Source organism: Myotis brandtii, unplaced genomic scaffold (genome assembly GCF_000412655.1).
Source record: "Myotis brandtii unplaced genomic scaffold, ASM41265v1 scaffold154, whole genome shotgun sequence".
In the NCBI taxonomy this organism is placed as follows: Eukaryota; Metazoa; Chordata; class Mammalia; order Chiroptera; family Vespertilionidae; genus Myotis; species Myotis brandtii.
This window is the reverse complement of record NW_005355584.1, coordinates 4,288,286-4,300,562: the sequence shown is the minus strand read 5'-3', so window position 1 is coordinate 4,300,562 and position 12,277 is coordinate 4,288,286. Positions and strand designations below refer to the sequence as shown.

At 38.1% G+C, this 12,277-nt stretch overlaps 1 pseudogene; it reads left to right on the top strand.

Annotated features, from left to right (window-relative positions):
* The first annotated feature begins 2,221 nt into the window (after positions 1-2,221).
* Positions 2,222-2,785, top strand: LOC102239455 (annotated as a pseudogene).
* The last annotated feature ends 9,492 nt before the right edge of the window (positions 2,786-12,277 follow it).

Sequence of the window (12,277 nt, the reverse complement as noted above, 5' to 3'; positions counted from 1 at the left end):
TTGCCCATGTCAGGAAAGGCTCAGGGATTTGAATGACACTGAACAGAACACATCCTTGGACACACTGGGGCCCACCCTGAGAGGCAGAGCCAGGGCTGTCTGGGATTAGTATGTCATGACAAAGCAATTATACAAATCATGTTACTTTTAAAAATAATTTTTACTATGTTAGTGTTTTTATCAATATTATAATTATAAACCATGAGCATCAGCTGCTATGTTATTAAATTTATTAGAGAATTGTGTTGCTAAGAAAACTTCCAAATAACTCCTAACTACACCTCAACTAAACAAATCTAGAATTGCATTTGCTTTCTAAGAAAATGAGCAACAACAACTCAGCATCAACACCACCTGAGTCTTCTCCTACCCAGACTTAATTCTTTTTATTAGGTTGAAGCTAATATTACCAATGTTAGAGCTGTGTTCATTTTTAGTAATATCATGTACCACATGGAACTCCACAGGTAACATTCAGTGTAAAATGAGACATGTGCAAACTTGGTTAGGCTACATTAAGTCATCACTGTATAAAAGATAATGTTTATTTGATATCCCCTATTGGGACTTAAAAATGATTCAGTGACTTATTCTCAAAAATTATATTATGAACCTGGCACATGAAGGAGACTGTTTTGGAGGGTTAAGGTAATGATATTAGCAAGGCATAGTCTCTATCTTAAAGTTGCACAACACACAACAAATGGATATAGAAACATAAAATATCTATAATAATAAAAGCATAATATGCTAATTAGACCAGACAACCGAATGACCTTCCAGACGTCAGACAAAGCCAGGGCTGCAAGGGTAGAGGCAAGCCGCCTCAACTGCAAGGGCCGAGTTTCTTGTACGAATTTCCTGCATCAGGCCTCTAGCTATTACAATAATAGAGTAAGGCTAGGGTGTAGAAGCAAAGCTGGAATGAAATTATTAATTCTATCTCACTAGGATCACTGAAGACTTTCTGAAAAACTTACACTGAAGGTAACTTTTTGGCAATGAAGTGGAAGGGCAGTTGGACCAAACTGGCAGAGTACGCTTTGGGTTGAATGAAGCAGATGACATTACTGGACATGATCTTGTGGAGGAGCATCCTGCATCCAATGAACTGCAGAGTCAGGTTTGAAAGAGCAGTGTGAGATAGTTCTCAAGACATGTATAGCTGAGGATGTGATAATAGAAGCAAAATGTCACAGGGTGTCATATGGCATGTTAATGGGCTGGGATTTTATTCAATGGGACAACTCTGTAACTCTGCTCTTGTCACATGAACATAGCTATACATAATGTGTAAGTGAATGTGGGCAACTGCATCCCAATAAAACTATTTACCAAAACAGGCAGTGGGATAGAAATCACCAAATTAATAAAATAATCAGACTTGATGTGTGAATGAATGCCTTAGTAATTTTATAGTAGATGGACAGAAAGATACCAGAATGAGATAGAGAAGTCATTTTTCAAGTAATATACTTACATTTTTTATAACTCAATGTATTACAATAACAAGTGAGTGGAAAGAATGGGTTATAACAGTTTTTAAGAAATATAATCAATATAACTTGCTGTTTATTTTTTATGGAGGGTACAGTGTGCTGAAAGCATGGGATGATTAATAGAAAGTGAATTAAAATGGAAGCAAAAATTTGAACTAAAAAGCAGATGAGAAACTCAGGAGCACACCCTGTAGAGATTAGAGTAACAGATGAGTTTGTGTTGTATATAATGGCTGGGATCTCAGCAGAAAAATCTTGCTGTATTGATTGAGTTAGAGGCCATTAGCCTGACGTTGATAGTTAAAATATTGAGGATGATATCACTGCAGAAGAGGGTATAGAAATTGAAAAAGCCTATAGTAACATCCATTCACAGCAAATATTATCTATAGTTTTCTCATTAAATAGTAAACATCAATTTCCTATCAGAAATCATTGTCCTATACTCTGAGCCCATGACATTAGGTCAGATAGATCCCACCCCATTCAGAGATGGGTTCTGATTGGTCTAAACCAGAAGCTCTCCATTCAGAGTGGCACTCCTAATGATCCATTGCAGATAATTAGCAATTCATGGGGCTAATTGGAGGAGGGGATGCTACTGGTATTTCTTCCCTAAGTAAGGGATGCCAAGCACCATGCAATGCCCAGACATTACTGCACAAAGCATTGTCCTACTCAAAAAGTCCATTGCCATAACTCGCTAAGATGAAGGCTGCAGGATGATGTGATTCAATCTGCTGTTCAGCCGGCAGGGAAAGCTGAGGCTGCAAAAATGGTACCTGGCCAGATCAGACAAGGAGAGAAAAAAGATGGTTTGAGAGCTCATGCAGGTTGCCCTGGCTCACAAGCCCAAGATGCACAGCTTCCTGGAGTGGAGAGACCTCAAAGTTGTCTATAAGAGATACGCCAACCTCTACTTCTGCTGCACCATCGAGGGACAAGACAATGAGCTCATGACCCTGGAACTGATCCACAGATATGTGGAGCTCCTGGACAAATCCTTTGGTAATGTGTGTGAGCTGGACATCATCTTTAATTTTGAGAAGGGTTACTTCATCTTGGATGAGTTCTTGATGGGGGGTGATATCAAGAAGAGTGTGCTAAGGGCTACTGAGCAGGCTGACCTGCTGCAGGAGGAGGATGAGTCACCATGCAGCGTGTTGGAGGAGATGGGTCTGGCATAGCCTCCCGCCTAAGCCACATGGAGATGTGGGGAGCTGGTGGAGAGGCAGGGGACAAGTGGCCCTTTTCTGGGTGGGACTCAGCTGTCTCTACTCTGCTGTCTCACCTTCTTTTGGAGTGAGATGTAGGCTCAAGACCCTCAAACAGTGTCTTCTTCCACCCCCTACCTCCTGTTTCCCCTTTTTCCTACTGAAGGTTTTTGGAGCTAGGAGGCAGGGAAATATGACCAAGACCCAAGATGAGGGTGCTATTTGGCTTTTACTTTCTGCCTTTAAAGAACTATTACTCCAAATTTCCTACCCCCTTATGATTGTAAATATATAAATATGTCAGATTAAAGGGAAATAGTTTTCAGGGCTTTTCTCATCTCCTTGCCCCATAACCTACCTCCATCCCCTCCCATCCCCCTGCAGCCAGCCAGGGCAGCTTCTCTGCCTGGGAAGGGGGCATCTGTGTAGTGACTGGGTCATCCTTCCCCCTCATCTGCACCCTCCCTTCCTTCTCGGCTGCAGTAGGGCCTCTGTCCAGTGCCGGGAGAGGAACAACATAGTTAATTTTTTTCTAACCTTGCCACTTTGAGGGAGGGAGGGTTGGGGGAAGGGCAGGCTTCATAGGAGACTGGGCTCTATCCTTCTTTCACTCCATATTCTGGGTGAGGCAGAAACTAAGGGGGTGGTGGGGTGGGCAAGTATCTGATTTTATTTCCTTTTCTCTGAAATAAAAGGAAAAGCATTTCTTGGGGGGAAAAGTCCATTGCCAGACACTGACCTATGCTAGTCAACATACTCCACTCACTGTCATGCTCTTCTGGATAAAAATCTGAACCATGAGAGCCAACATGTCACTAAAGATTTACACTGAGCCTTCGCAGATAGTGATAGGTAAGTTTTCCCTTAGGTTTGCATTTGGAAGCTCACAGTTTGACTCTGTTCCTACCTTTGTGCTAGAAGATTTTTGTAAAATCAAATCCTACACATGGAGGAAGAGAATAGAGCTGAACTTGGAGAGAAAGCATAACTGGACCTTGGTGACATATTTTGAGTCTCACGGTGAGCCTATACCTGTTACTTGAGCCAATACATTTTCTTTGTGCACAATCCAACTGAAAAGCTATTTTCAACTGAAAGAAAATCTATCGGAAATAGAACCATGAATAAAGAATACTGGGGAATATAAAAATGTAAAGTAGAATCAGAATAATAAGACAGAGAGGGAGAAAGAATGAGCTATAACCAGTAAGACAGAACAACCAGGATGGAGTTATTTTACAAAACTCAATGGAGAAACATTTTTAAAGAGAAATGGTCAACGGTGTCATCTGCGGCAGGATAATGAGACTTGATGAAAAGTTTTATGTATGGCTATAGAGAAACCCATGTCCAGATCTGCCAGCTCAATTTCAGGTGCAGGCACCAGATGGTAACTTTACTACAATTGCTTTTTGGGCCCATCCAGTTAGCACCTATTTTATAAAGACGTGATGAGATTTTTCACACAGTGCATTACAAGGACATACAAAGGATGGAGAATTACTGATATGTTTCTGATTGAAATGTAGAGAGTTCACAAAAACAATGCATCATAAATCCATATACACATGAATATATGCATGCTAAACATAAACTATACTACTATTCACATTATAGTTAACTGGAGGGTTAATGCCAAACTATTCTTATTAGGCAATTAAAGTAACACTAAGGCCGAAACTTTGGCTCAGCAGTGGATAGAGTGTCGGCCTGTGGACTGAAAGGTCCCAGGTTTGATTCCGGTCAAGGGCATGTACCTGGGTTGCGGGCACATCCCCAGTGGGAGATGTGCAGGAGGCAGCTGATCGATGTTCCTCTCATCGATGTTTCTAACTCTCTATCTCTCTCCTTTCCTCTCTGTAAAAAATCAATAAAATATATTTTAAAAAAATAAAAAATAAAGTAACACTAAGTATAGTCAACCTGGGAAAGACCTTCATCTGGGCTGCATAGAGAGTTTCCCTTTCCCCATTGTCAAACGCAGTATCACATACTGCTCTCGCAGTGGTATTTCAACTCAACTATGAGGCATGGTGACCAATGGCCAAGTTGTCACTTTTTTAAATAACCTCATAGTAAAGAAAGACCAGCTGGTTATATATTCTGAAAGGTGCAAAAAAGAAACAATTCTAGGAACTAGTTGGAAAAAAAAGTTTCCACAGGAGACTGGAAGAATACTTTGCTTGTATTCAAGGGAGAATGTATGACACATGGGGGTGGGGAGGAAAGAGTTCAGGAAAACAAGATGAAGAAGGGTCTGACTGCAAGTGATAAGAAATATTTTCTTCCCCTAGTGATTGATCTGTGGGTGAACCACAGGTTTCTGAGTAAGCAAGTCTTGCCAACTAATTGCTGAGACAGTCAATGCCGGGTGTTCTGGGATAAGTGAGAAATCTCCAGGAGACCACAGCGGGAGCATAGGAAAGTTAGAAGGGAAATGAGGAAGCAAAACTGGCATAATTCTTCAACACTAAGCAACTGCAAACTAGGTCAAACCCACACAAAGTCAAGAACATTGTAATAACAGGGGAGAAATATGCCAAATCCTCATACTAACTAGGGAGCTAATGATGAATTATGTTAATTAAACTTATTAATATAATCCTGGGGTGTCCTCTTCAAAATTCAATACCTGGAAAAAGTCATGCAAGAATGCACAATTATTACTCAAATCCAACCTGATGTTCTAACATTCTCGCAACACTTACATATTGCTCCATATGCATTTATGCAAACTTTAGATTCTTAAATTAGTTCCTCATCAACAATAGGCTCAGAGTTAGCATCCTTTTTGTGAAAATTGTTGAAAATGGAGAATGCTACTTTTCCACTGTCTAATCTGAAAAATGTTCTTATTGCAACGGCTTGTGAATATTCTGGACTGGTTTATTATTTCTACTTTGTGTTATGGTGGAAAGTGTTGTGTATAATCCCCAGGCTTTTTCTGACAAAGAATAACTTCTGACAAGTTTATTACTTTAAAAAAAATCAACAGAACACAAAATCACTATAATCTGATTATTTCTTGTGTTGCTCTATTTTCACTGGTCTCCCCACCGACACCCATGGCTGAAAGATCTGTGTTATGCAGTTTACATGTATTAGACCCACAGGCTATTTCCCTGCCCAAGGTTCTACCCAACTACAACCTAAAATATGTTACCATTCCTCCCAAGCCCCTTTTCATAACAGACTTTTTTTTGTTATAAAATCTATGATATAGATGTTTACAGAACCTTTCATTTGAACTACACACACTCACATACACAGACACACAAACATGGATCACATTTTTAATTGATAATGTCTGCTAAATTGGTACATTAACAATTAAAATCAATAAGCATTTATGGAGGTTAAAGGTGATTTGTCTTCCTTTCTAATTGTTATCTAAATATCCAGAAACACTCCTTACCTGTAATACTTACTACCCTGTTCCTGGAATGGACACATTGCCTCTATCACTAAGAGATTACTCTCCTAAACTTCTAGGGAAGGTTCATGATATAGACCTATTGCCTGAATTCCATTGGTCACTTTTTGAACCAGGAACACATGAACCAAACTGATCTGAATTCAGTTATGCTCAGGGCTCCCCACCTTCATCTTTAAATCATGTTCTATGGCCAAAGGCCATTTCGTTGATCTATAATAACGGGGACTTCCTGTAGACCCAAACTTGGCACTCAGTTGAGTCATTCCATGCATCTCTGTTACCTAACAGTCTGAATTCCTCACTGAGACTTCAATACTGAGTTCTGTCCCTTCTATTGTCATATCCCATTTCTCTTTTTAGATTTGCTGCTTTCTATCAGGTGCAGCTCTTGCAAAATAAGCCGCATGTTATAAAATACTTTTCTGATTTCCGGTTCTCTCAGAAGTAGATACTGAGTCAAGAATTCAAGTGTAAGTGATTTATTAAGAAAGTGTTCCTAGTGAATGGGAGGCCGGAGAGGGAAGAAAGAGAAGCCGGACCTGCCTCATGCTGTGCAGTGCTCAGGACTGTAAATCACATCTTTGCGTTTGCTCTGCTCTGAGACAAAGGAGCAGGGTGTGTGCACTGAAAGTAACCCTCAGCTACAGGCTTCCTTCCGCAGGTAGCAGAGGTGACATAAAATCCTAATCACATCTAACCCCAATACAGGTTAGGGGGCTGTGATGGCCTATTACACCCACCCCCTCAAAGAAGACTGTAGGTGCAAATAGTTGTTAAAACACACGAGCTTGGTGGGGACTATGGCACACAGAGCTGGTAAAAGGATCAAAGCCAACCTGGTGAGGCAGGGCTTGTGGAATGTGGTGTGGGAGCCCAGGAAACTTCTCCCCGTGGAGAACCTCGTATTTAACTGGTCAAAATTAGTAAAGTCAGTCATTCAGAGTCTCTGAAGAGTGATCAAAGGGCTTAGTTCTAACACACTCAGAGGCATTTGTTCAACAAAATCCATAGAACTAAAATAAGAAATGTGGACAGCCCTAGAACTTGAGCTGGGTGCTGCACCCCAGCCCCCAAACAGCTCCAGGTTGAAGGGCTATTTCAGTAGGCTCAGCAGCCAAGGGGTGGTCCTCTACCCCTGGGCTTCAGGTTGGGTAGAGCTACTCCAGGTGGATTTGATGGCTAACTGATCACTGGCATATCTGGCATATCCTACCTGGCTCCGTGCTGTAGATCTAGATTGTGGTAACTAGAGCATGATAGCTAGAGGGGAGGCACTGAACCGTGCAATATCTTGGCCAACTAATTGTAAGTACTACGGAACTGGGTGGTGGTTGTGGAGAGTGTCATGGATGCCTTATAAAAAGTAGATGAGAGTTTCAGGACAGCTCACTATACCTTGAAAGAAGCTGCAGAAGATGGATGGTTTCATGACTGCATTTTAAGCTCATCACCCACAGCGGGAGAACGGATTCAGCAGATACAGGGCTCAGGACACAATGGAACAAGGCGTCAAATTTGAGAAAAGGCAACAATTTCAGGCTCAGCAAATTTCCCATGACAAAGTCAGGGCCTGACAGAGAAGGAGTCATGTTGATGCTTGAAATGAGCATATCTGAGCATGCCTGGATAGAATTCTAAATGTCTTGATTCCTCTGGACTTTCTAAGCTTATCTAAGAAATATGCTTGTAAGGAGCGATTGGCATTGTAGATTAACTCAATAGATTGACATTTTCTATATGTTATGGATTACAGTAGGAAATGATGCAACAAAATTGATCTATTTTCAGTAGGATTACTAGATCCTAGAAGAGTAGAGGTCAGATGACAGCATTTAACTGTGTGTGTGTGGTGGGGGGAAGGGGTGTAATTCCCCTATATGGTGAAAAGTTTGGAATGGAATAATCAGAGCCTTACAGAGATATATAGCAAAGGCTTAGAGACTATGGTGCTCTTCAGTGCAATATAGGTAGGCAACCCAGCCTGACCAGTGATTAATGCATATAAAGAAAGAACATGAAGCAGGCCAAGCCGAAATAGCTCAGTGGGTGAGCGTTAGACTGAAGAAAGGACATGAAGAAAGAAATAATAGAAAACTGAGTAGACTCCAATGTAAAGTCATGCAACATCTACATGTATATTTTTGAACATTAATTCTAGTCTTCATTGAACCATGATGCAATGCTATCACAATAGACAAAATCTATGAATTTATGCTATATATCCTCACCTGAATATCTCTATTTGCCTGTTTTGGAGAGGAAAGATAGAGAGACAGATCATTGCACTAGAACTTTTCCTAAAAATGTCATCATCATACTATATCAAGGGCAAAGATATAATGCAAAGAATGCTCTTTCTCAGTAAGCTCTCAGATTTTATCTCCCTGTGTCCGAACAATCCCCTTTGGACACTTAAAATATTGTAAGAGTTAAGAGTGGTTTATGAGATTGGGAAAAGTGTTTGAGTGTCTTAAACCTTGACCTGTCTAAACTACAAACAATTGTAGTAACCCAAAAATGCTACATGTTGAATGAATAAATTCAATCTTTATTTCCTCTCTAAAAAGATTACACTCCTCTACAAACAATAATGAGTGATGGGCATCTGAGAGTGGCATGTTGTAGTGACAATAACTTCAGTATCTATTTGGACGATTGCTCCTTATGTCTTCACAAAATGATTTGCTCAAATTCTTAATAAGCAGTCTTTCAGAAATAAAAATCATTTTCTCTCTCTGGTATCACTGGCAGCCACTTTGATATGAATGGCATGACAGAATCATCCTGATAATTTTAATTGTAAAAACAAATTTTAATCTCTTTTATCTTCAGTGTATTTTTATCAATGACATGTTCATGTCATTTTGTCTATGTCCTAATATATTTATAAACAATTCAAATTATGTACATTAAAATGGTAAGTGGCTTGTATATAAAAACCTTCTATAATTCATTGTCTAAAAGAGCTCATTCTCCTAGTGAAAAAGGAATAGATTGGCAAACATTTCTGAGGATTATTTTGATAAATTTCACCATCAGTCATGTCAGTAAAGGTAATACGATATTTATCTACTTCCATACAATTCTTATTCATCTATAAAGAATAATAATGTTCATCTATAAAATAGCACTCAGTATTTTATGAGAAGTCATGTTAAAGTTATCTGAAGTAATTCAGAATAAATGTTATGGTTTATATGAAGCTAAATTTAAGTCAAGTACAATTATGAGAAAGTTATTTTATATCATTACAGATTTTTTTACATGGTTCTCTTATGTGTTACTTTTAGTTCAGCTTTCTCTTCAGTTTTCTGTGCCAATAATCTTATATAAAATAACAATCCTCTGCTAAAATATAAAATATCTAGTAATGTCACAACTCAATGGAAGCAAAGAAATAATGGAAGTTAAGGTAAAAATAATTAACCTTGCAAATAAGATTTACTAATTTGAAGATTTATGCTAGTTGAGTGAACAAATATTGACTTGTGATTTTATGTAAAGAAAGTACTCCACTGAGCATATGTAAAACGCTAGGAAATTGTGCAAGGTCTCTGGGTTTTAAATTTCTCATCATCCAAGTCTAAACTTCTACAATCTGAGTCACAATCACATAAGTAAGGGTATTTTCTGGGTCAAATATTTACTATTCAGATCAAAATGTGTACTATGTCTGAGAAACTTGGGAATATCTGATACAAGATTTTTTAAGTCACATTAACACTATTATCAATAATCAAATAATATTTGGCCCAAATCTAAGCAATTTAAAAATTAATAGAAATATGCCCAGCTGGCATGGCTCAGTGGTTGAGTGACAACCTATGAACCAGGAGGTCATGGTTCAATTCCCGTTCAGGGCACATGCCCCGGTTGCGAGATTGATCTTGGAGTGGAGTATGCAGGAGGCAGCGGATCAATGATTCTTTCTCATCACTGATGTTTCTATGTCTCTCTCCCTCTCCCTTCCTCTTTGAAATGAATAAAAATAATTCTAAATATTGTTTAAAATGAATAGAAACAAGAAGGAGATGGCTAACATCACTTCGACATGCATTCTCTCATTTTACCAAATCAACAACCTTGGAAAAGAAGGAAGGCAACCCAGCCTAATCTCGTGGAAAATATACTAATGATAGACCACCCGGAAATAAGTCAATCCTATTAACTTGTAGGAGAGCCCTTGCTATAGGAACTTTTAATAGGAGGCACCTAGTTTGTATTGATTGCTTATAGTAATAAAGTCTGGTAATTATGGATTTATTGGTGATGGCTCTCTGAAAAATATTAGGTAAGCAATGTAACTACCTAGGTCTAAAATGATGCTGACTTATAATAAAATATTTCCCTTCTGTGTAAGTGAAGTTACTACATAAATTACCTGCAGTCTTGAAATGTGAAAACACTTATAAACCACATATGTTAAGTGCAGGCCCAGGATTTGAGACAGGAGTAGCTGGGGTGGGGATGGGGCACAATGCTGTTGGATCTTGGCTTCATCCTGCTTTGGTGGGCCCATCGTGAATACCTGTATATATGAAATTACCAGGAAAGCCTAATACTCGGTAAGTCATCTGACCCCTATGAGCCTGATTTGACAACCTGGTCTTTTCATACCAACATAAAAGGAGTTTTTTTTAATCTAAAATGACTCATACATTTTCTAAATTATATTTATTACTGCAAGGTATCAACAAAGACTATTCTGTTTCTTTTAGACATAAAACTAGTTTGCAAATATATATATGGATATGTTTGTAAAATATTTCTCCTAATTATTAGTTCTATTAATGGTAATAGTTAAAATATTTCATAATTTATAGTTATTTATTTAAAAGCTAATCTAATGTAAGCTTGAACACAGAAAAATAGAATTTCAGAGAAGTTTGTCCTCCATACTAAACATTTGAACTACAAAGTGTGTATATGTTTTCAGATTGATGCGGTGACATTGACCCCATCATCATGCAAATTCCAGTGATCTTTTTCTCTGGTACCATTTTACTGTCACTGTAATTTGGACAATGAGATCCTCAGTCATTTAAATGCATTCTTAAAAGGATACAGGCAATGTTTTTTTTATTTATAACAATTACATATTAAATAGTTGCTAATAATATAATCAATTTAGCAGGAAGTGATATTATGGAGAGAGAATTAACAGGAGCAAAGCACTCTCTGTTCTCTAGCTGACACCACCCAGAACAGACTTGAACAAGTTAATTAACACAGCCTAGCTCAAGAACGAAATGTGAAATGATGTGCTAAGAATGCCACAAGGAGGACTTCAGGTGAAGTTTCAGGCAAATCAAAAAAATGCAAATATTATTTCTGGAACTCTATTACTTCAGACATTCAGGGATAGGAAAAATTCAAATTTGTATGATAATGAGCTAATCACAATGTTTTATTTTATATATACCTATGCTCGTACACATAACCCATAAAAATTAGTTCTAATTTCTTTAACTCTTAGCTCTTTAAATAGTCGTTTTAATTGTAAGGGTATTTATGATTTTTAAAGTATCACATGATCCTAATTTTATGTAGAATCTAATAAACAAAATAAATTGATGAACAAAATAGATCCAGAGACATAGAAGAATGGAACAGACTAAGGAATCTCAGAGGGAAGGGGGGGAGAGATTAACCAAAGAACTTATATGCATATATGCATAGCCCATGAACTCAGGCAACAGTGCCATGAAGGCCCAGGGGATAGGGTAGGATAGTGTGGGATAGAGGGAGTCAATGAGGGGGTAGGGGGAGGACATCTGTAATACTTTCAACAATAAAGATAAATTTTAAAAAATAAAAATATATGACATTCTTGCAAATCTAATCAAAGTACATTTTTACTCAGTATCAGCATCAGTCACTATGTATAATATAGGCTGCCTTGTATTCTATATCTGACAAGTCATGTTCTGAGTAATGCTCATCGAGACAAAAATATATATTCATCTTGCTAGAGTCTTATTTTGGAACCTTGAAAAACAACATGTAATATGACCTCAAAGTTACAGGTGTTTTATAAATTATTATTTTATCCAGGTACATTTCTTTGAACAGTTATAGAAGGGAAGGTCCTAAAAAATATACTTTTATATATATAATATATATTAGCA